The following is a 26,348-nucleotide window of genomic DNA, read 5'->3' as shown; positions in this document are numbered from 1 at the left end:
CCCATGTTACACCTGCCAGGCAAAGCAGCAGCAAACGAGATATACTAATAATGAATGATCAAAATACTACTCCTTCCATTCCACAATGTAGTGCCTATAGATTTTTGTGAAAGTCAAACTTTGCCAACTTTGACCAAGTGCATAGAGAAAACTGTCTACATCTACAATACCAAACATGTACATTACGAAAATATAACTCACGATGTATTCAATGATGTGCATTTGGTATTCTAGATGTACCTACTTTTCTCTATAAGCATGGTCAAAGTTTATAATGTTTGACTTTTGTAAAAATCTATAGGCACTACATTATGAAACGGAGGGAGTAATAACCATCGCAGTCATTTTCTGAGCAACATCACAAGGCGACAGGCTTCAGATATACCTAGCTGCAGCAGCTACGCTTCTTGTAGCCTAGGCAAGTTGGTACGGTAGCCCTTCAACTACATCTTTCCCCAACTCCATATCTTCTTTCCAAGGAGATTGATCTACAAAACAAAGACACATCATAACTGAGATTAGCTACCAATGGTACACGCATGTCTAACTGAAGTAGATAAAACATCAATCAGAGAGTGGCACAAGTAGCTGGGCAGCAACCCATCAGAAATTAGAAATGCAGGAACACCTGGTACTGATAGGAATGTACCAGGGTATGGAAAAATTTGATCACCTTAATATCAGTAGCTTGACCATTGTCAAATTTATTTTTGGGAAAAGTTGCAAAAAAGGAGATAATAGAACTTATCCATTGTAAAAATTTAGAAAAGTTTAAATGTTATTGGACTATTTATTTGGAGTTGAAAAGTATTTTTGGGAAAATTACAAGAAAGGTGATAATAAAACTTCTCAAATGTAAAAGAGTATTTGGAGCTCGAAAAGTATTTTTTGGCAAAAAAAAATCTTTGACGCGTCAGCGGCGGGCTTACGCCTGCATGAACCTTTATTGCGACCATCGAGAGTGTTACAAAGTGCATAGCACCGGAAGTACATGGGGTTAGAGAAGGAGAAAAAGGAAAAGAAGAAACATATTGCTGTGGGCGACATTCTCTCAGCTAAGTGGAATAACATAGAGCTCCAGTCGCGTAGCATAATTTGTTTTTGGGCATTCTTACATCGGTGAGACCAAAGACGAATGTCATTTGCCGCGGAGGTAGCAGTAGTGTGTAGATCGAGGTGAAGATTCCGGAAAACTTTGGCGTTTCTTCTCTGCCAAATATTCCAGAGGACGCCATGAGAATAGTCGATCTTGTCTTGTTGGTGAAGTTTCCGTCCCAGGCGTGTAGTAGCCCCTGCGGCGCAACTGGGCAAAGGCTATCCAGTTCCGCCCACAGCGGGCGTAGCAGTCGGCACTCGAACACTAGGTGCTCGATGGTTTCGCATTGCGTACAGAAGGGACAGGCGGTGGAAGTAATAATACCTCACCGGAAGCGCCTTGCGTTTGTAAACAGGCGGTCTTTGTTGGCAAGCCAGATAAAGACTCTGCATTTGTTCGGGGCGTAGTTTCTCCAGATGGCCGGGGTGATGGCGTCTGTGGGTCTTGTCTTCAGCCTTGTATGCCAGCTTAGTGGTGAGCGGCTTGCCTGCTTTCCTTGAAGTTCTGCAGTCAGCCACCTGCAAATTCACGTTTACCGTTGCCAGAATATTGCGTAGTTCACTCAAGTTCGCATTCGGCCGTGTGGGACAGCCGCGGAGTTAGGTCCAGGGTCAGGTCGCGCGAAGCCAGAGCATGAGCCACAGTAGTGTTGGCCCGGTTTCAGTGGGAGAACAGCGCAGGGAATTACAAGAAAGGATATAATATAACTTCTCCATTGAAAAACAATCAACTGATGAACCGAATTAACTGAAGGGCTCGCTTACATATTGTACCAACCAGTCCCTGAAAATCCGAGTCACATATGAGCAGAGCCAGAAAATGATACAATCATCCTCTCCCACATAAATTTAGCAATATGAGCGCACGATTCAGTAAGAACTGGACCATGGATTTGCCAAACCAAACACACTACTAATCTATTAATCGTGCTCCATACATGCAAAAATTCGTGTACGCCTATATTTTTTCCCGACCTCCGCATCCTACGTGTACACACATGACACATGACCGACCTAATTAAACACGGGATATGGAAAACAAACAGAAATTGAAGGTCCATAAGAAAACAAATACTTAATGCATGCCTGCATGAGGTTTGCAGAGTAGTAGCTAGATGGGAATGGGATTGACAAAGAGGCTCTTGATGATGTCTTCAAGATGCGAGCTGAAGGTGAAAGCATCTTTCCTATCACCGTAGTACACCGGCCCGCTGAGAGTGAAGTTGATGACCTGTTGCACCGCAGGCAGCAGCTCACGACCATGTTTGAATCGAGCTTGGTTTGTGATCTTCCACTCATCTTCTATCATCGAGTCGATGGCAGCAAAGGCGACCTCCTCTGTAACCTTGTGCTCACTGGCGTAGCACTCCACGCAGTTGGCCACGTCCCTGTTGTTACGGGGCTGCATGAACGTTTCCGTTAATTTATCTAATTCAATATTTACTAGAGATTAGCCAATTACAAATAAACATGGTTAATTGCACATATATGTGTGTTTACCAACGTACTTTGGATGAAGCAGCAAGGTCATTCACTAGGCGCCCAATCTTGGCGCATGCCATGACGACATCAGGGTATCCAAGTACCCACTCCAGTGCTCCCTCCGGCATTTCATCACCCATGCAAACCATCGCATACACACATAGCTCTGTCGCACCTATGGACATGGCACCCAAATGCAATCTATCTTCGAACCTGGGCTTGTGGTTTTTGTGCAACCATTCAGCTTCCTGGAGATAACAACTAGACAGCTGCTGGAACTGCATACATCCGCACGAGCAAAGGTAGCGATTAATTAAACACACAACTATTTTTATAATAATATTCTTTCATAAATAGACATAGAAATGATTTCCCAAGATAAACAAGATGACAGGTTTTTTTACACGAATTAACAGCCAATCCATGTGCCTTTTGCACAAACTAGTACTGGACAATTATTACAACATTGCCTGTTTTGTGAGGTACATGTAAGGTTTTGTTGTTTGGTAACAAACCATAAATATTGTATTAACTAAGATGCTTTCCCGACGACAATGTCCCAACGATCCTCATGCCCGAAGCAATGAGTCTCTCAACGGCTACACTTTCTACTTACATCTCGAATCATTAGTAGATCATAAAATTTCTATGTTCCAAAGACGTACATTAGTTGAAGAAGTTGTTCAATCGAAAAAGCAAATGGTCAGGCAAGCAGACAGACATTTTCTTTCTCTTTAGCATCATCGACTACTAGTCTCCTACGCGCAGTACTAACTCAAAAACTCATCGAGTACCTCATTTAGGGGAGGATGGGGCCAAAGAGTAATCTCTGAGCTCTGTTAACTAAAATCGTGAGGCGTGTTTTGGTCCTTTCTATTTTAGTTTCTCTAGTTGAAAAAGAATCACCCTGACCTTGTTTTACTACAAAAATTATATATAATGTACGATCATTGCGGGCTAAAATTAATTAGACATGTTTAAAAGCCACCAGAAAGCTTTTTACGACATGATTGTGATGGGACATTTGTTACCCTCATGGGCAATCAATATATGTCTTCTAAATCAAAAATGTTATTGAGGTACATAATTTTACCTCCTTCTTGATGTGATCAATCGAATATCTCCCGTTGAGTCTCAATTCATCATCGAACTCCTTAAAGAAGATTAGCAGTTTATTATAGAACTTCTTCAGATATCTTGGAACAAGAGAAACGGCGCTCTCCTCCCATCTGCGTGACAAATTAATTAGTTCAAACAAGTGACACAAATTCATCTATTGTTGCTAGAATTAATAGTTGTTCACCACAGATATAGAGATTGGCGAGAGAGATAACCCTTGTATGGCTGCGTCGAGCTTCCCATACTCCTCAGGGGTGGCACCAACATCATTGGTGTCATCCAACAGTATGTGTAGAAAAAATTGTAGAAACTGTAGGATGGCTGAATATTGTGTTGTATTGATCTGACCTGTGTATGGGTATATATAGAAGTACAATATGAGAGAGAGACTTGGAGTAGGGGACAAGTCGTACATGGTTTAAACCAATATTATCCCCCCTCAGTCGTAGCGGGAGTGAAGCGGAGGATGACGACTGAATTTGAACTCTTGTGCTTCCGTCGTCTTCTCCGTTGCGCCATCATCAACTGCATCTCTGATGGGTCGGCACCTAGGGCAGTGACTGCGTCCCCTTCTATTGCCTTCCTGCCTTCTCCTCTATTCCCTCCCGCAGTCACAGCGGGAGTGTCGTGGACGCAAGTGACGAGGCGGACACTGTTGACTAGAGTTGTTGCCGATGAGTTGCTGTAAACGTAGCCATTAATGTCGAGGTAGCCGATCATGGTGGTGTAGCCGTGGTCGAGGTAGTCATGGTCGATGATGTGGTCGTCGTGGATGATGAAGCCGCACAAAGCCGGAGACGCAAAAATATGCGCTATGACGGAGCTGCAGATGTGGACGATGCACCTTGCGGATGTCAGAGGGTGTCGTCGGCGATGAGTCCACCAGTTTTGCCAAGACCGGAGGAAGCCCAGCGAGCACACACCGGTTTTGCCAGAACCGTGTGGCCTTGTATGGTCGTCACTATAGTGACGCCGTGTCGATGCAGTCTTGCAGTCGTGGATGACGCTTTCGATGCCGCCGTCGTGACGCGGTCATTGCCGTCATCGAGGTCGCGTCTTGCAGAAAAGTCTGTCAGAGGACGCTAGGTGTCCATCTTATGAACGAGGTGGCGGCGGTGTGTTGACGATGATGATGATGATGATGATGATGATGATGATGATGATGTCGCGTCTTGCAGAAAAGTCTGTCAGAGGACGCTAGGTGTCCATCTTATGAACGAGGTGGCGGCGGTGTGATGATGATGATGATGATGATGATGATGATGATGATGAAGACCACGTTGATAAAGACCTTGGCGATGAAGTGTCAGCGATGGCGTCGCAGCGGTGTGTCGACGATGATGCGTCGCTTGAAGGCGTCCCTCCGCGGCGACCAAGTGTCGATGCAGTGTCGCACCGGAGAAGTCGATGAAGATTGCATCTCATTCCACACCGGCCTGGCGTGTGGATGGTGCATGTTGAGATCGCTTCTCGTAGACGTGCTTGACGAAGTATATTGGCTTGTAGCCTGGCGTAGTCATACAGCTTGATGACGCGGCGCTGGCTTGGTGCAGATCGCTCTGTGCAGGTGATTCCGTGCTGATGGCTTGATGCAGATGTCGTGGGACGATGTTGATGCAGGATTGCTAGGTGAGCCGTACACTAGTAGAAAAAGAGGCTTCCATACGCCCCCATTAGTCCCCAAAATAATCGAACCGCGACAAAAGGGGTCTTTAGTCGCGGTTCGGGAGGAGACCCGCAACCAACTATCTGGGACCCGCGACCAACTATCTGGGCCCAGCGCGCTCGGTCGACAGCTGGCGGACGGGAGGGGCTTTAGTCCCGGTTGGCCTGGCCAACCGCGACTAAAGGTCCCCGAAGGCCTTTAGTCGCGGTTGGCCAGGCCAACCGGGACTAAAGGCCCATCCAGCTGGCGGACGGGCTGGCCAACCGGGACTAAAGGTCCCCGAAGGCCTTTAGTCGCGGTTGGCCAGGCCAACCGGGACTAAAGGCCCATCCCTATATATAGGACTCAGCTCACTTCACTTCACTTCACTCAGCTCACTGCTTCACAATATTCAGAAGGGGTTGGTGGGTTTGCTTTTGGTTCCTCCTATGCACACAAGGTGTTCGATGAAATGCCCGAGAGCCTGAAACAAACATGATATGAAGTGTCCGAGCCACACTTGAGCTTTCTCATTTATTTTTCCTCCGCGATCGCGGTTAGCAACTTGAACCTTTCATGTGTCATTGATAAAATATGCATGTGTGTAGTTCATTGTTTAATTTGTATTATTTCTAGCTAGTTAGTTTAACAAATGCATGATGGTTAATTATATACTTTATATAATAATAATGCAGATGAATCGGCAATGGATGTACGGTCCCCGACTCTCCGGCGAGTTCACTACGGGTTTGAAAGATTTCCTCGTAGTGGCAAATGCGAACAAGCAGCGAGGTTTTATTATCTGTCCATGTGCTGTCTGTAAGAATCAGAAGGGTTACTCCTCCTCAAGAGAGGTTCACATGCACCTGCTTCGGCGCGGTTTCATGCGAAGCTATAATTGTTGGACCAAGCATGGAGAAAGAGGGGTTAGAATGGAAGAAGATGAAGAAGGGGATGATATCGATGACAACTATCATGATCATTTCGGTGATACTTTCATGGAGGATGATGCTGAAGGTGGGGAAGGGTTAGGTGAAGGTGAAGAAGAGGCACATGATGAGCCCGCTGATGATCTTGGTCGGACCATTGCTGATGCACGGAGACGCTGCGAAACTGACAAGGATAGGGAGAATTTGGATCGCATGTTAGAGGATCACAAAAAGTCGTTGTATCCAGGATGCGATAATAGTCTGAAAAAGCTGGGCTGCACACTGGATTTGCTAAAATGGAAGGCATAGGAAGGTGTAGGTGACTCATCATTTGAAAATTTGCTGAAAATGTTGAAGAATATGTTTCCGAAGAATAACGAGTTGCCCGCCAGTACGTACGAAGCAAAGAAGGTTGTCTGCCCTCTAGGTTTAGAGGTTGAATGAATGCCCTGTATGCACTGCATTGCGTTATAAGATCAGAGGCGATGACCCTGGTGACGATGTTGAGGGCGAGAAACCCAGGAAGAGGGTTCCCGCCAAGGTGATGTGGTATGCTCCTATAATACCACGGTTGAAACGTCTGTTCAGGAACGAAAAGCATGCCAAGTCGTTGCGATGGCACAAAGAGGACCGTAAGTCCGACGGGGAGTTGAGGCACACCGCTGATGGAACGCAATGGAGAAAGATCGACAGAGTGTTCAAAGATTTTGCAGCTGATGCAAGGAACATAAGATTTGGTCTAAGTACTGATGGCATGAATCCTTTTGGCGAGCAGAGCTCCAGCCATAGCACCTGGCCCGTGACTCTATGCATCTACAACCTTCCTCCTTGGTTGTGCATGAAGCGGAAGTTCATTATGATGCCAGTGCTCATCCAAGGCCCTAAGCAACCCGGCAACGACATCGATGTGTACCTAAGGCCATTAGTTGAAGAACTCTTACAGTTGTGGGCCAAACCTGGTGTACGTGTCTGGGATGAGCACAAAGGAGAGGAATTTGACCTACGAGCGTTGCTTTTTGTAACCATCAACGATTGGCCTGCTCTCAGTAACCTTTCGGGACAGACAAATAAGGGATACAATGCATGCACGCACTGCTTACATGAGACTGAAAGTGTACGTTTGGTTAATTGTAAGAAGAACGTGTACCTGGGTCATCGTTGATTTCTTCCCCGAAATCATAACGTAAGAAAGAAAGGCAAGCATTTCAACGGCAAGGCAGATCACCGGCCGAAGCCTGCGGAACGTACTGGTGCTGAGATATTTGATATGGTCAAGGATTTGAAAGTCATCTTTGGAAAGGGTCCTGGCGGACAATCAGTTCCGCGGGGAGTTGACGGGCACGCACCCATGTGGAAGAAGAAATCTATATTTTGGGAGCTAGAATATTGGAAAGTCCTAGATGTCCGCTCTGCAATCGACGTGATGCATGTTACGAAGAATATTTGCGTGAACCTGCTAAGCTTCTTGGGCATGTATGGGAAGACAAATGATACAAAGGAAGCACGGCAGGACCAGCAACTTTTGAAAGACCCAGATGACCGGCATCCGGAATGGTTTCAAGGTCGTGCCAGCTACGCTCTTACCAAAGAAGAGAAGGTCATTTTTTTTGAATGCCTGAGCAGTATGAAGCTCCCGTCTGGCTTCTCGTCGAATATAAAGGGAATAATAAACATGGCGGGGAAAAAGTTCCAAAACCTGAAGTCTCACGACTGCCACGTGATTATGACGCAATTGCTTCCGATTGCTTTGAGGGGGCTCCTACCGGAAAATGTTCGAGTAGCCATTGTGAAGCTATGTGCATTCCTCAATGCAATCTCTCAGAAGGTAATCAATCCAGAAGATCTACCACGGTTACAGAACGATGTGGTCCAATGCCTTGTCAGTTTCGAGTTGGTGTTCCCACCATCCTTCTTCGATATTATGACGCACCTCCTGCTCCACCTAGTCGAAGAGATTTCCATTCTCGGTCCTATATTTCTACACAATATGTTCCCCTTTGAGAGGTTCATGGGAGTATTAAAGAAATATGTTCGTAACCGTGCTAGGCCAGAAGGAAGCATCGTCAAGGGCTATGGAAATGAGAAGGTAATTGAGTTCTGTATTGACTATGTTCCTGACCTTAAGCCGATTGGTATTCCTCAATCGCGGCACGAGGGGAGACTAAGTGGAAAAGGCACGATTGGAAGGAAATCAACGATATGTATGGACTGTCATTCTATGACTGAAGCACACCACACAGTTCTGCAAAATTCCAGCTTGGTGGCTCCGTTCTTCGAGCAGCACAAGAATATTTTACGCTCGGACAACCCGGGGAAGCCTGAATCCTGGATTAGAAAGGCCCACATGGAGACTTTCGGCAGTTGGTTGCGAAAACATTTAATGAATGACAATGATGTTGGAGATCAGCTGTACATGTTGGCCAAGAAACCATCTTCGACTATAACGATTTTCCAAGGGTACGAGATAAATGGGAATACATTTTACACCATCGCCCAAGATAAAAAGAGCACCAACCAAAACAGTGGTGTCCGCTTTGATGCAGCAACCGAGAATGGGCGAAAGGTCACATATTATGGTTACATAGAGGAGATATGGGAACTTGACTATGGACCCTCCTTTAAGGTCCCTTTGTTCCGGTGCAAATGGTTCAAGCTAACAGGAGGTGGGGTAAAGGTGGACGAGCAATACGGAATGACAATGGTGGATTTCAACAATCTTGGTTACATTGACGAACCATTCGTCCTTGCCAAAGATGTCGCTCAGGTTTTTTATTTGAAGGACATGAGTAGCAAACCGAGGAAACGGAAAGATAAGAAAACGATCAGTACATCATGCGATGATCCAAAGCGCCACATTGTTCTTTCAGGGAAAAGAAACATCGTGGGAGTGGAGGACAAGACATATTATAATCTTCATGGATACGGCACAATCGTAAGCAAGCAGGGACACAAGGGAAGAATTGATGTGTAATAATTTATAGTACAAAACTTTGTATTTGGTCGATGAACTGAATGATGTATCAAACCTTTTGTCAAACCTTCAAGGGATCGATGAACTGAATTTTTTGATATATTATTTGTATTTTTAAGATTTTAAAATGGATTAGTTTTATTTTTCTGATTTTTTGATATATAATTGTATTTTTAAGATTTTAAAATGAATTAGTTTTATTTTTCTGATTTTTTTGATATATTATTTGTATTTTTAAGATTTTAAAATGAATTAGTTTTATTTTTCTGATTTTTTTGATATATAATTGTATTTTTAAGATTTTAAAACCATTGAAAGCTAATTTTTTTTTCATAAAGAACTTTTTTGTTAGAAACTTTAATAACAAAAATAATTATCATAAAGTAAAATAAATAAGTAATTAGAAACAAAATAAAATAAAATAAATAAGTTTTTTGTTGTAAGTAGAAACAAAACAAAATAAATAAAGCAAAAAAGAAAACAAAAAACAGGCAAAAAATAAAAAATATGCCACCTACTGGGCCACCACGGCCTGAATACGACTAGAAACCCATCGATGGGCCAGGATTCAGGCCCGCAGAAGGCCTAGTAGGCCCATCAGGCATAGCAGTGACAATTAGGCCCGTAAGCCTGCAATGGAGAGGAGCTCAAGAGGGGAGCGGCAGTGGGGCTTATAAACCACTGCACGCCCCTCTCAACTAGCGAGGTGGGACTAAACTTTCGACGCGGGCGTAGCAGCACAATGCCTTTAGTCCCGGTTGGGGAGGCGGACCGGGACTAAAGGGTACCCTTTAGTCGCGGTTGTTGTCCCCAACCGCGACTAAAGGCTCTTTCTGCGCGGGAACGAAAGCGGCGCCAAAACCCTTTAGTCCCGGTTGGGGAGGCGGACCGCGACTAAAGGTACCCTTTAGTCGCGGTCGGTCAAAGGGTACCTTTAGTCGCGGTCCGCCTCCCCAACCGGGACTAAAGGTACGTCTATATATACTACACTTAGCAGTTTCCGCCACTTCTCATTCTCCTCTCTCGACGCCGAAGCCCTGCCCCGACGCCGATCGCCGCCCGACGCCCTGCCCCGACGCCGATGCCGACGCCGAAGCCCTGCCCCGACGCCGAAGCCCTGCGCGCCGCCGCCCCCGTCCCCAGTGAGCGCCGCCGCCGCCCGTGCCCTGCCCTTAGCGCTCCGCCGCCGCCGCAGCGTGCCCCTGCCCTTGCCCGCCGCAGCCCCTGCCCTTGCCCGCCGCCCGACGCCCTGCCGCCCGCCGCCCGCTGCCCCTGCCTGCCGTCCTCCGCGCGCCGGCAGAAGAAGAAGAAGGAAGAAGAAAAAGGAAGAAGAAGAAGAAAGAAAAAGGAAAAAGGAAGAAGAAGAAAGAAGGAAGAAGAAAACAAAAGAAAAACAGAAGAAAAACAAGAAAAAGGAAGAAAAAAGGAAAAAGGAAGAAAAAAAAGAAAACAAAAGAAAAAGGAAGAAGAAAGAAAAAAGAAAACACAACAAAAACAAACAGAAGAAAAAAACAGAAGAAAAAAGGAAAAAGGAAAAAAAAAGAAAACAAAAGAAAAAGGAAGAAGAAAGAAAAAAGAAAACAAAAGAAAACACAAGAAAAACAAACAGAAGAAAAAAGGAAAAAGGAAAAAAGGAAGAAAAAAACAAAAGAAAAACAAAGGAAAACAAAAGAAAACAGAAGAAAAAGGAAGAAGAAAAAAAGAAGAAAGAAAAAGGAAGAAGAAAAAAATGAAAACCAAATGAAAACCAAAAGAAAGAAGAAAGAAAAAGGAAGAAGAAAAAAAGAAGAAGAAAGGAAGAAGAAGAAAGAAAGAAGAAAGAAAAAGGAAGAAGAAGAAAGAAAGAAGAAAGAGGAAGAAGAAAGGAAGAAGAAGAAAAAAAGAAGAAAAAAGGAAGAAGAAAGAAACCAAATGAAAAGCAAAAAGAAAAACAAAGAAAACAAAACAAAATACTTGGCAGTGCTCAATAATCTTAATTTTTTAATTCCTCCTCCTGTATGTCCCCTTAATCTTATTTTTTAATTCCTTTATACTTAAAGAATTTTTACTACATGCAGGAGTGACATATGGCGGACGATAAAGCCGAGCCGCTTAGGGATCCGGAGGCTGAACGTTATCTAATGGGCATCATCAACAACGAGATTCCTTATGTGCCGGGCTCAGAATATGAGCAAGAAGAGGATGTAGTCTCTTCTTTTCTGAACCTTGACGGTGGAACAGAGATTGTCGATGATCAAGAAGGTGAAGGAACGGACATTGTCGACGGAGGTCAACCGTCAACAAACGACGATCTCGAACTGCAAGTAGCAACCACCTCCGGCGAGGTATATATATACATTGAGCCTCTCGTGATACAAACTTACTGAAATGTGAATACATATGTATTAACGCGCGCGACTCTCTTTCTTTTTTTAGCCCTCCGGATTGAGTACGACAAAGCGTGGCAAATCCAAGGCGATGAAAACAGGAGAAACATATGCCATTGAGTTTGTCAGTGAAACCGGCAAGCCCCTACAGCACACCTCAAAGTTTATCAACCAATGCGGAGTCGTTGTTAGAGACAACATCCCGATCACCGTCCAGGAATGGAAGGAGCCAAAGAAGGCACGTCTTGGTTTCAGTTTTGTCGACAAGAGAACGAAAAAGGATTGCTGGAGAAAGCTTATGGAACATTTCATTCTACCTCCGGAATACAACAAAGTCGATGAATTCGGTAACGAGGTTCCGGGTGGACGTCAGAGGAGGAGGCTAGTTAAAGAGTTCGCTCTTCAGAAGATGGGCGAAGCATTCCGGAACTTCAAGAAAAATTTAACCCGTGACTATGTCAACAAGGGCAAGACTCCGGATTTCAATGGACAACATGAGAAACTGAAAGATGATTGGCCAGAATTTGTGAGGCAAAAGCAATCGGAGCATTTCAAGGAAATATCGAAAAAAAATAAGGATAATGCGAGTAAGAAAAAGTTCCATCATATTATGGGGCCAGGAGGATACCGCCTTTCGGAGCCTAGGTGGCAGAAGATGGAGGAGGACCTGAGGGTGCGAGGAATCCCTCTAGGTACAGAGGGATGGGACCCAAGGGCCAAAAGCTGGTGGTACGGGCATGGGGGATCGCTAGACCCGGAGACAGGGGTGTGTGTTCACCGGCAGAGACAGTTTGCTCCCACCCAAGCCCTTATTGACGCAATGACCCAAGCTCAAGAGGGCTTGATCAAGTTCAACAGAGAGAAAGACGCACTGACAACAGCCCTCGGGAATGATGAACACGGAGGACGTGTACGAGGCAAAGGCAAAGTTCCGTGGAAAGTAGGGTTTTCCCAGGACAATGACCCGTACTGTTACAGAAGCCGTAAGAGAAAGACGGACCGGGATGCAGATCTTATGACGAAGTTTGCATCGGAACTCCATGAGGTGAAGCAGACCGTGCATGAACTAGTAAAAGAAAAATCGGCTGCAGGGCCGCATTAAAATCATAAGCGGAGAAGCGGAAGCCAGCAGCGGAGAAGCAGCGTGGCTTCCACGGATGCCCCGCCTGGTGCTAGTGCACCGATGATCGAGATTCGTGCACCGGAGCCTCACTACCCCGTGGATGATGTAAAGGAGATGAAAGAATGTGATCTGCATTATCCCGTGGGGAACGTTTCCACGAAGGTAGCTAGCGGCAGTGCTTTACCCTGTACACCTGGAGCACTCCACCACAACAACCCCATTGCATATGGCTATGCTCGTGTCACGGTGGAAGACATAGTCCAAGGGTTTGAGGACCTGGAGATTGACAAACCTACACCCGAAGGGGAGAGAAGACTTGGAGATGTCAAGCGCCAGATCATTCTATGGAAAAAGAAGTACATGGTGTTTCCAGGCGAGGCGCCAAGGCTAGCAAGTCCACCCCCCTCCGATGGTGGTGGTGGCGGTGGTGGCGGTGGTGGTGGTCGTGGTGGTTCACCTACACCTCCTTCACGCCATTCGACGCCGTCCCCCGATCCACAACCTCCGGCGGGTACGACGCCCCCCAATCCTCCTACGGCGGGTACAATGCCCCCCAATCCACCTCCGGCGAAGAAGCAGAAGCAGGGGGACAGCAAGGAAACCCGCTCCTGGACTATTAACCCGGACCCTTATGTACCTAAGACCACAAGGGTACCGGAGCCATCACTGAAGCCTCTCCTCCCAAGGCCTGGGGAACTTAGTGAAGCTGAAACCAAATTGGCCGCGTCTGATGATTATGAGAAATGGAAGGCGGATATGAAGGCGATAAAAGAGCCTGAGCCCAAGCAAGTATTCACTGAGAAGCAAAAGAAGTGGGCTAAGGATTTTTTGACGACACCGTCCCAAGCCGAGCTGAATATGCCTGACGACTATGGACATGAACTTCGTAGGCAAGCAAAAATATTGAAGGAGGAGAAAGAAGAAAGTAAAAAAAGCGGGAAACAAGTTGACCAGCTCGGGATGCAGAAGAAACAATCGATCCCCCCGCTCATAGTGAAAGCCGGTCCGGAAGAGGACCCCGAGATCATAGCAGCTGCGGCAGCACTTGGATTGACTGTAGCGAGTGCCATGAAACAAGCGTCCGAGATGGGTTTGACTCTTCGTGCCTTCTTAGGCCTTGAGGATGCGCCAGTATGTGAGATAGCATTACAATATGTGCGGAATGGGCCTCTCGTCGAGCCTGCGCGGGAGAAGAGTCTACCGCCACAAATGCGAAATCTGCTACGTTGGTACAAGCAATTCATAACATGGGCCGACAAAGAATATATTTATGCGGATGTTACAGAGGAGCATCACACCAAACGGTACTCTGTACAAGTTCATATGAGTGAATTGTTCCAGCTGTTCAATCTGCGCGACCTCGACAAATCTATGCTGAGTTGCTACGTTCTGTAAGTGATTTATTTCTACCTCATCTCGTTCTTCATTGCCTGCACTATATATATATATATATATATATATATATATATATATATATATATATATATATATATATATATATATTGTCCTAACTATATTGTTGCGTACGCTATTATGCAGATTGAAGATTTGGGAATGCAAAATAAGAAACATCCATGATGTTGGGTTCATTGACCCACATATCGTTAATGGACATGTGTTACAATATCACCCCGAAGACGTGGAGAAAGACTTGTACAAGTTTCTTAGAAAGCATCAACTCGAAAGTCATATTCTATTTCCTTACCATTTTGGGTGAGTGTTTCTCTCTTGTGCCCATTCTCTTTTGTTTACTCCATGCATGGTATGTCTAATCGATGAGTTATGCATGACTGTGCATGTAACGTGTCCGCAGGTTCCACTGGATTCTGCTAAATATTGAACTTCACACCTCCAAAGTTCTAATCATGGACTCTATGGATTCGGATCCAAAGCGTTGGGCCGACATGAGAAAAATGCTGCAAAAGTAATTATTTTCAATCATTTGAGCTCTATATCGATCGGTCTCTTTCGTTCATTTCCTAATATCAAGTAACTAATAACTTCCTTGTTCATTTAATTTTCTTTGCCCTGTAGGGTTTGGAGACGGTTCTCAGAAGAAATTGTCGGTGAATTCAAACATGAGCTAGATTTCAGAAGGTTAGTTAATGTGGATAAGCAGCCACCGGGGACCAATCTATGTGGATACTATGTTTGTGAGAACATCCGGAGACTAACCTCTGAGCGGAAGGCATCGGATAGCGTGCGGAAGGCGACGGATAACTTGCGGAGGAGGCTTAGTCCAGAAGCTCGCTTCCGACCAATTCAAGATGAATTAGCAGGATTTTTCTTCAGGGAAGTCATCAATCCTAAAGGAGAACACTATACCGAGGACGCAGACATTTATATGCATACCCGAGATTGAAACTTGTTCGAAGTTGTATATGGTCCTCCATCCTAATTGTGTATGGAAACTTGTTCGAAGTTGTATATGGTCACCCGAGATTGAATATATATTATATATTCCTCTTGAATTCTTCTTGTTTGAAATTTCATATGCATGTATATAGTATCGTAGAATATGTGTACTGAAACTTCATCAAAATTAAAACAAAACACAAAATAAAATATAAAAGAAATAAAACACTACAAATTAAAAAGAAACCAGGTTTAGGGGGCTAAAACCCTAAACCTGCGGACGAGGCCTTTAGTCCCGGTTAGCCACGAGAACCGGGACTAAAGGTCCTCCGCCCGACGGACCCCTGGCGGCCACGTGGACGGGCCTTTAGTCCCGGTCAGCCACGAGAACCGGGACTAAAGCCTTTAGTCGCGGCTCGTAAGAGGCGCGACTAAATGGGGGGTCTTTAGTCGCGCATATTTAGTCCCGGTTACACAGCCGGGACTAAAGGCCTTTGCGAACCGGGACTAAAGGGCTTTTTTCTACCCGTGGTACGACTGAACGTTGACGTAGTCTTGGCCACATGCACGTGTAGAACCCACCTTGGCAAGTACCTGCATACATGCATCTGAGATAGCATGGGAGTTAAATCCCTCCCGTGATCGAAACGCCCGGCTGAGAGGCGTCAAGATTGGTTCACGTTCACCGATCGCTCGTTGTAGTCCCGCGCGCTGGAGGTTGATGGAGTCAGCGTCGATCGCTCGCCGTCGGTACCTGTGTAGCTCGCCTGAGTGCATTAGCAAGTCGCTTGTCTCTGCCCTGCTCATACACACGTGTGTAGTCGGAACAGACGGCGGCTTGGCGCAGAATCGCCGAGACGGACGGACGAACCAAGTCCCGAGTAGCCGATGGGGATTTGCTGGATCCTGGAGGCGATGTCGGGGACGTGCAGCCGAACGCCCATCGGGATCTCAGAGGTCCACGAGACGTGGCGCTGAACTGCTTCGAGTGGATGCGCCGGAGGCCGGGCGTCAGGCCCGCGGGGTTGGTGCAGATCGGATCGATGTTCGCCCTCTGGCGTTGATGCACCCGTAAATGCGCCTGGAGGCGCACACGCCCGCGAAGCTGACGACGACGAGAGTGGATGGAGTTACCGATTGATTTCTATACTAATTTTCTCCGGATTTTGGGAGTCGTGGGATTTATTGATGGCTATAAGATCTAATCTACTGGAATTTCGAAAATTGGAATTAATCTAATTGATTTTGTCTAAACTATGGAACCGATCTGATCTTTTGATCGATCGGGTGCCGCGCCCCCGGGGAGAGAAGATTAATCTCCCCGGGGGCAGCACGCTGCGGAAGTGGTGGAGGGTCCTAGAATCGGCGTCGTGAGACTAACCGCTGTAATACCATGTAGAAATTGTAGGATGGCTGAATATTGTGTTGTATTGATCTGACCCGTGTACGTGTATGGGGTATATATAGAAGTACAATATGAGAGAGAGATTTGAAGTAAGGGACAAGTTGTACATGGTTTAAACCAACATTACCTCTAACTCCTAATCTCTAACTTAAACATAATTATACTTCTAACAAAAATAACTTGGTAAAGATCATTCGTGGGAGCGCGTGCTCTTCCTCGTAGAACAAAAGGTAGCCCCAAAGGTAGCACTCCACCACACGATCACTAGCAAAACTTAGCCCCACGTATCCCTTAAGATCACTATACCACCTGAAAAAATCCATGCATACTCAGAGATAGCTTTGAGCTCCTTCAAGTGGACAGCCTGGAGGAGGTTAAATTCCATCTTTGTGAGCTCTAGAAGGATTGGATTGTGCCCTGCTTCTTGTTCGTATTCTGGCGAGGTTTTCCTATTTATGTTCTTGATGTCGGTGGATATGCATGGCGCGCGCGAACGGCATGCACGCACCTGAGAAATACGAGAGGGTGGAGACGACGAAGGAGAGGGTGTGAGGCGCGTCGACGTCGCAACGCAATGTCGTCGTGTTCTTGGGGAGGGATGGGTGTATATCCTAGTGTCGAGAGAGAAGGAGAGAATGGGGCGGCGAGGTTTTCCTATTTATGTTCATGCGGAACGTACCGTAACAACGGAAGCGTGCACGTTAAGCGGCCCGCCCTGGTGGCATTGCTAACCAATGCATGCTACGCATGCTAGAGTATATCATCTCGATCGGCGCATGCCTTCCATCTGTACAAATATTGGCCTGATCCGTTGGCGAGATCGCCGGGGAGGGTTTCGGGGACTCGCGGCAGCCGCAGGACATACGTACGTACTCCTGCTTATTCTACCAGTCAAAAGTTGCCTGAGTTCACTACACAGGGTAACAGGCCTACCTGCAGGGCAGTTGCCTACCTGCAGGCCACACATGCTTAATCTACGTACTCCTACTTAATTTACGTGACTTATACTTTGTTCTTTGAGATATGAATGAGACACGTATTATCATGAAAAAAAGGCAGTTGTTAATTTCCACTGATAATGTGTGTCAATTTCCGTGACCATATACCTACGCCACCGCCCACAGGGTGTCTTTTCATCTACCGGTCAAGCTAGTGTCTTTTCATATATATAGACCATCGCACGCGCGCGTCCAATCCCCCACGACCTACGATCCCGCCCATCTTCATGGCACATGGCAACGGAGGAGATCGTCATCGACATGCCGGTCCACGGTGGCGAGGATGTCGTGCAGCGCGCGGCGGCGGTGGAGGCTGCAGCGGCGGCGGAAGATGTCGTGAAGCGTGCGGCTGCGGTGGTGGAGGCTGCAGCGGCGGCAGTGCTGCACGCTACATCACCTGTCCCTGACGATGACGGCAACGGCGACCAAGAACTGCGCGCGCAAAGGAAGTGGATCAAAGAAAGCAAGACGCAACTTGTCCTTCTGACAAGCTTGTTCGCCACTGCGGCGATCGCGCCTGGCATTGCCTCCCCCATGGGGCTCTGGCACTGGCGGAGCTTGGTACAAATTGCTGGGGGGCCAATGCAAAAACATGAGTATTTGAGGTTGTAAATTGCTAAAAAAAATCTCATCTAAGCTCTTCCTAATTTTTTTCCTTCAGAGTTTGGTCCAAGTCTCCCCCTCGGCCTCAACATAGCTCCGCCAGTGGGCTCTGGCAAGACGACCTCGCCGGGCCGGGAGGCCACGAGGCTGGAGAGCCCGTCATGATCCGCAACTACGGGCTCAATTATTTCCGGTTTAAATTGGCCTCCGACGTTTCCTTCCTTATGTCAATCTTGATCATGCTCATGCTTTCAAAGGAGATGTTTTACCGAACCATCCCTCGAATGCGAGCGCTCAAGTTTATAGCCTTGGTCGACATGTGTTCACTCGTCTTCGCATACACTGCCGCCACGAACCCACGGTTCATCCTCCGTGGTAGTATCTTTAACTACATGGTCGCAATCTGCATTTGCATCTTCACCTACGCAGGTTTTGCTGCATTTGACCTCCAATCCATCTGCTGTTTGTGTATTATTTTTTGATCGATACGACTAACCTCCCATTAATGTGTGCAGGGTAATCAGCAAGATGGTTAACAGATGCAGAGGCATCAGGAAGACACGATAGAGAGCGGCCACGGAGCAGAGGAGGATCGGCCCCCCTGAAGGCAATCTGTCCCATTAGTCATCTAAATGCATTAGGTTGTGTATCTTCAATACAAGAATGCAGATGTACTGAAATCATCTAACTAGTAGTAAGCTGAGTAGTTATGGGTATTTGTGTGCAGTGCTGTGCACGGTCTGCATATCACCACCCTTGTAGTATCCAGCCCAATCCGCTGCGTACACCGTGCATTTCTGGCTGCAGCCTGCAGCGTCCGCCAGATCCGCAAACAGGCAGGCGTGCGGATTTGGAGTCCTTATCACCATGTTTATACTCATCAGGTTGTTGAATCAAACCATTCTGCAAGCACCGTTTCAGTAATGGCTCTTGTTCAGTATAACTACGGAGTATGTTCTAGATACATTTTTTCGATAAAAAACGGATACAAGACACAGCCCGAAATCATCTACATGATTAATCCCATGAACAACAGGCCAAGAACAGCCACACTCGTGTGGAGTATATTTGTGTGCCGGCTCAACTGCACAAGTAAAAGGCCGGAACCCAAGTACAGAACAGAAGAAAAAAAAGTGTATTCTTTTGGTAGACAATCACGTTCTTCAGCCGAGTAGAAGAACCATACATATTCTCAGCTGAGACTTCTGACAACCCCAAAAGGGATAGTCCAGGACTCTCCAAAGCACGGAACCAAAGAACGACGAGCAAGGGAATACAGTCGTCCTACACAAGACCCGTGGTGAGTGCTGAAGGGCGATACCTGAAAAGTGGTAGTGTGCATAAGGATAGGGGAACGCATTAAAATTTCCTCTGTGTTAAAAACATGATCCGTTAAGAACCAATAGAATCTTGTGTTTTACAAGTCCGGCAAAACTGCATTTCTTTCCACTTGATACCAGGAGACGACCTTACAGATCTTAAACTGTATGGACAATATGAGCATTTCTGGTTCACAGACTCATTCTTTAGCATCCCATCAGCCTTCATCAACCCCCCGGATCTAGCTATCACTGTCGCCGCCGATGGCTAGCGCCAGCAAATCAGTAACATCCGGGATGCTGACCGGGGGCAGAGGCGACGCCTCATTTATCGTCTGCTCCCATCTCTTGAGGATACGGTACGGTTGAACATATCCCCAAAGGTCTTGAAAGGATCGCTCAGTTTCTTCTGCAACCCTAGGAGGAACGACACCTCGCCGAATTGCCATACAGCGGTCATTACCATGAGTGTGTCGAGTAGGATGTGGGTGATCATGTTCTGCCTCTTGATTTTTGTTCAGGTCTTTTGCTATGTCGACTCCTTTCTGCTCTCCAAATCCTCATGGAGAGAGTCCAGTTCAACATTCTTCCTCCAGTGCATTCAACTGTTGAAATAAACAAAGATGCAGCAGGCGAACATAACATATGTAGATCATTGTTGATGCAAACAGACATAATTCCGAGACCATCAGATGCATCTGCAACCTGAAACAATTCAGATGTACAAGTAAAAAAACAGCACATATGCATACCTTGGAGAGCAACGAGGAGAGGAGCCACGGAGCCGGTCGAAGGGGAGAAGAACAGATGTGCAGGAATCACTGAAAACAAAGTGCTTTTCTATGAAAGAAAGCAGAGGAAGAAGCTGCATGCCTCTTTCCCAGTCGGAGATAAAAAAACATATAAATTCATGTTGCTGTCAAGGATTCGAGCTCCCTTAGCTTGGTCAAGTGCTTTAGTTGCTTTGGTTCAAACCCTTCACTATTTTTATTGACTTGAAATACCTTTAACTCTTCTAAGAGTTTAAGTTTACCCACATTATAAATCTCAGAATGAAGTTGATCATCACTTGGGACATAAAAATGGCACAATTTGGCAAGGTTGCTCATGTGATCATCACTTGGGACATAAAAATGGCACAATTTGGCAAGGTTGCTCATGTCTTTGGGAAAATCACGACTGCCATTCCACAATTCAAGATCTAGAACCCTTAAATGATAAAATTTAGAGATGTTCGGTGGTAAATGCATCTGGCTCTTACTTGTCCCTAGACATAGGTATCGTAGGTGGACCAATCCTGGAAAGTTATGTAACATAGACTCCACGGGACAAAGCATGATGGGCAAATGAAGAACACGAAGAGTGATTGCTTCCCCAAAAAAATCACCAAATATCTTGACAAAACCTTCATCCATTTTTCCAAATAACATCCATGTTTGCAAATGTTCGACCTTAAATCTTGTCTTAAGTTCTTCCAATTCACTCTTCAATTTTTTACCAGACACTGCATCATATTTACCTAAACCATATGTGCTCATAGACAAGTGACTGGTGGTTGGCTGAATCTCTACTGATCCAACACTAGGGAGACTTAAACTAAGACAATCATGAGATGCAATTTTCAATGCCAAATCATGCAGTAGGTCATGCATAACATAACGCAGATCATACAAACTACTTCTGCTTCAGTACAACCCCCCTTAAACACATTAACGGAGGAGATCTCTCCATACCCCTTCATAATAAAGGGTAGGATGGTCCTTTTACAAAATACGCCGGCGACAAAAATTTATTTTGAGACAGCCCCTGACAATAAACAGCGGCTAAGAGTAGCATGGGCCGGCCCAACAGCAAGTCGTCTCTCTGAAACACTAAAAAATTGTGCATGCGACAGGTATTGAACACACAACCCATGCACTATCAGGGAAATGAGCCAACCACTAGACACACCCATCCGTCATGACGAAGGAGCAGCGCAGAGTATTAAGACTATCCATTTGATGAATATGTAAAAAAAAGTGCTATAAGACGGACTCTTCCGACTTAACCGAAACCCCTACGTTGTACATGATGTACTTGTGGACTTTCATAAAATATACTCAAATTTTTCAGGCAGTTCGGCATGGTCATCCTAGTACTCCACACAAAATTTGGATGAATCTGTACACCAAACACGCATTGCGTCACGTCCGGTCAGTATTTTAGGGATTTTTCACGCGGAAAAACATAGAAAATGCATGAAATCTAGAAAATATATGAAACATGGCATGGACGCTTGCCATGATGATGATAGTATTCTGTGGAAAAAGTTTGGGTCCATTTGATGAATATGTAAAAAAAAGTGCTATGGAACGGACTCTTCCAACTTAACTGAAACCCCTATGTTGTTTATGATGTACTTGTGGACTTTAATAAAATATATCCAAATTTTGCAGGTAGCTGGCATGGTCATCCTAGTACTTGGGCAAAATTTGAACGAATTTAGACACCAAACACACGTTGTGTCATGTCTGGTCAGTATTTTAGGGATTTTTCACCAAGAAAACCCTAAAAATGCATTAAATGTCAAAAGTCGGCGAAACTTGGCATGGATGGTTGCCATGATGATAGAATATTGTGGAAAATTTTTGGGCCTATTTGATGAATGTGTAAAAAAAAGTGCTATGGGACGGACTCTTCTGACTTAACCGAAACCCCTACGGTATACATGATGTACTTGTGGACTTTCACAAAATACACCAAAATTTGCAGGCAGCTAGGCATGGTCATCCTAGTACTCCACGCAAAATTTGAACGAATTTGGACATTAAACATACGTTGTGTCACGTCCGGTAAGTATTTTAGGGATTTTTCACTGGGGAACCCCTAGAAAATGCATAAAATATCAAAAATCAATAAAACATGGCATGGATGCTTGCCATGATGATAGAATACTACGGAAAAAAATTGGTTCCACTTGATGGATTTGAAAAAAAAATGCTACATGACAAAAAATATGTCACATGACGAATAATACAAAAATTAATAATTTTACAAAATACAGCAGTCATCAATGCTCTCATTTTGAAGAATATGCACTGTTTGTATGAACCTTACCAGTTCGGAACGGGTGAATATTCATGGTAGCAGTCCATATCCTAAACAAAGAGTACATTGAAGACCGATGCTTATGACTGGCAGAGGAACTGGCTATTTTCTTCTCGTTCGTCTTTCCTCTCGCTCGGACATAGATTGTTCGCACGAGTTTTTTTCTTGCTTCATTCTTGTGCTCCCTTTGTGTTAGAGTTTAAGGATTTTAGAAACTCAAAAATCAAAACAGTTTGACAGGTTTAGAATATGGTTTATGAATTTGACAAATTTGGTGGATGTGAAAATAGTTTGCGGATCGGACAAAAAATTCACGAATTTGTAAACAGACAAATTTGAAGGAGGTTCATGAATTTGAAAAGATTACATATTTGAAAAAAGTTCACGAGTCTGAATGAAGTTCATAAATTTTAAAAAGTGCGTAAATTTTAAAAAGATCACAAAATCTAAAATAAGTTCACGAACTCCTCGAAAGTTTAAAATTTTGAAAAGTTCAGGACATTTGAAAAAGATCATGAAAATTGAAAAAATGCTTATATTTTAAAAAACATGGATTTCAAAAAAGTCATCGATTTTGAAAAAATCACTGATTTGAAAAAGTTCATGAATTTGGGAAAAATCATGGGTTTTAGAAAAGTTTTGTAAAAATTGAGACAAGTTCGTGGATTTTAAAATCGTTCATGTATTTGAAAAAAAATCATGGATTTGAGAAAAGTTAACAAGTTTAAGAAATTAGACACGGACTTGAAACACAATTCACAAATTTATGAAAATTTCAGGATTGTAGAAAAATTTCGTGAATTTTAGAAAGGAAAAGAAAATGAAAATGAAATAAAGAAGGAGATTGAGAAAAAAAAAAGCAGTAGAAAAATTGGCTAGACAAAACCGGAAAAAAAAAAGGCGTGGCCTTTTTTGTTCACGTCACGTCTGAGGACGCATGGGTACATAGGTTGTTCACCTCAAAAAAAGGGTACATAGGTTGTTCACGACTTTTTTAGAATAAGTAGAACAAAAGTTATGGTCTGTACAGCAGCATTTGTTCTTCCAGTTGGTTAGTGGCATTGTATGAATACAAGGAGGTAACGAATTCGAATCTTACTACCCCCATCTATTTTTGAATATTAAAAAATATTAATGGGCCGACCCGGTTGGTGCTAGCACATAATTGGGCTCCTCGTATGTATGGCGCGGGCAACGGAACATTTGTACGAAAATGTATATAAAGAGTGAAATGACTATATTACCCTTTCTACGTTTTGTAGGGGGTTGTACCGAAGCGGGTCTCTACATAGTTTCCTCTTCTCTGAAAAATCCATGGGTGACTAACTCATTTAAATTGCTCAGACCTATGTTTTCAAATGTTTGGTTTTGGCCATTGGGTATCACAATATATAGTCCGATCCATAGAATGATCAGCTCGTCACTTCTGAAATTGTAATCTTCAGGAAACAATCCAGAATAGGAAAAACATTGTCGTAGATGAAAAGGGAGAAAGTCATAGCTAAGCTTCAAGGCAGGCATAATTTCATTGTCATGACTCTGCTTCTCCCATCCTTCACTTTTTAGGACCCTTTTCCAATGACCCAAACTAAGATCTTTACTTAGTAATCTACCAACTGTTTTTGCTGCAAGAGGGGAGCCCTTTAGTTTTTCCATTATCTTATCTGCAGTCTCAAGCAAAAACTGTTTCTCCCTTGGATATTGCTCATCACCAAAGACAAATGCAAGGAATAACTTTCTAAACTCTTCATATTCTAAACCATTGAGCTTTATTGAGTGGCCCGTTGTTTCAACCTTCTGTGCTATTGCTTGAAATCGAGTTGTGACGAGAATCATGGAACCCTTTTCCTCTGATTTATTGAGTGTCGACAATAATTTTCCCCAGTCATCTCCATTACTAATCTTCCATATATCATCCAATACAAGTAAGAACTTTTTAGATCTTAATCTTTGCTCAATCAAATCTTCAGTTGTACTGCCAATTTTTTCCTTTTCAACTGCAGGGGTGCATGTTTTTAATCTGCTCTAGCACCTTATCCAGATTGAAACCGAGTGACACACATATCCAAATCATGACGGGAAAATGATCCTGCACTTGTGGGCTGCGATAAATGTGTTGTATCAGTGTAGTCTTCCCCATTCCCGCCGGACTGACAACCGGCCGGAATCACAGTTAGACCCTTGTGACGGTACTGACCACTGGTGATGTCATGTATGATTCTATTGATGATAGGGTCCCTCCCGTATAGTTTTGGCTCATCAATCCGACCTTTGGTAACGGGACGACTCTGAGCAATGTTTGGGACAATTCTAGGGTCACAACCATGCAGAAGCTTGGTAACCTCACCACGCATAAGCTGCAGTTTCTCTACAATGTCCTTCATCCTTGGAGAGAAATCAACCCTATTAAACTCAAACTTTGTAGTTTCTTGCGCATTTTCACCATGTTCATCATGAACATGTGGATCCGGGGAAGATGAGCAAGGGAGGAGTTCACCACAGGACTGAACGTCTCCGTGTAGTCGACGCCTTCCCGTTGAGTAAATCCTCGGAGGACCCAACGTGCCTTGTAGCGTGCGAGGGATCCATCAGAGTGTAACTTGTGCCGAAAAATCCACTTGCCGGAGACCACTTTGACACCTGCAGGCCTGGGAACCAAACACCAAGTTTTGTTCTTGATCAATGTATTAAATTCATTGAGCATAGCATCGTGCCAAGGTGGATCGTTAATAGAAGATTTGTTTGTGACAGGGATGGGGGATATGTCGGGGGAAGTGGTTAAGGTGAAGAGACGGCGTGGCTGGGCAAACCCGCGCTTGGCGCGAGTGGTCATTTTATGTGTGTTAATAGGAGGAGACACTGGGACGACAGGACGACGTGGCGGTGTGGGAGTGGGACGAAATGACAAGATCTTTCGATCAGCGCCTCCTGCTATGGACTGTGCAACTCAGGGCCAAAGAGGACAAAGCGAGCAGGATTAAGGATTGGGCTGATTTAAATCTATAATGGGCTTAACCTTGTTGCCTAGAACTGGGATAGGCTGAGTTGTCTATGCCCTTTATTTTGTAATATATTTGTAACATATTTTGTACTTTCTCTATATTAATGAAAATACCGTAGAACGGGTTCAAAAAAAAAGAAGGTTGGCGGGAGGAAGTTCCAGGTCCAACCGCCAGAATAGTCTCCATTCCGACCAAGATCCATCGTGTCGGTCTCCATTCCAGCCAAATTTCAGGCGAACAGGCCTGATTGGTAGGGATTCTAGTTGATTCCAGCGGGCCGGCGCGAGCTCCACCAGCTGCTCCTTTGGAGGGACGGCGGCGAGCTGGTGCCGCCGCGGCTGTCGTGGGCGGGAGGTACGTCGGCGTCGTCGACGAGGTGGTGCCATTGCACGAGCAGTCACGGCTCTGGTCGATGCTCCGCCGCACGGCCGGGCAAGGGCGAGGCGGCCTGCGAGGTGTGCAGCGGCCCTTGGTTTGTCGTGTGCAGAGGCAGACTGCGTGGTGTGCGTGGTGTGTGGTGGCAAGGATTCAGGAAGACACGGGTGAGAGGAAGAAGAAGGCCACGAGGAATATTCAGTTTTACAGTAATTTTTTGCGGAATCTGTTCCGCCACAGCCTACACGATACATCAAAACAGGTTTAAGGTTCCCCTTATAATGTTTTTACGGTACCACGATATAAGGGATCTGCTGGAGATGGTCTTAATAAGTAGGAGAGGGAGGGGGCAGGTGAAGATAGAATGTGAACACATAGGACTTGTAAGTGTTCAACACAGGAGAATGTACTGGACATGAACTCGAGACACACACAAGTTGTTGAGTGCTAACAACCACCCGATGTAGAGAAAGA

The 26,348-nt window shown here is 45.0% G+C and overlaps 1 pseudogene; it reads right to left on the bottom strand.

The window, feature by feature from the left end:
- LOC141020631 (putative disease resistance protein RGA4) overlaps window positions 1–25,885 on the bottom strand; it is a 355,307-nt pseudogene extending 329,422 nt beyond the window's left edge.
- Window positions 25,886–26,348: the final 463 nt, after the last annotated feature.

Source organism: Aegilops tauschii, chromosome 2 (genome assembly GCF_002575655.3).
Source record: "Aegilops tauschii subsp. strangulata cultivar AL8/78 chromosome 2, Aet v6.0, whole genome shotgun sequence".
Classification (NCBI taxonomy): Eukaryota; Viridiplantae; Streptophyta; class Magnoliopsida; order Poales; family Poaceae; genus Aegilops; species Aegilops tauschii.
Note: the sequence above shows the minus strand (reverse complement) of the source record. Positions and strands in the feature narration are given on the sequence as shown.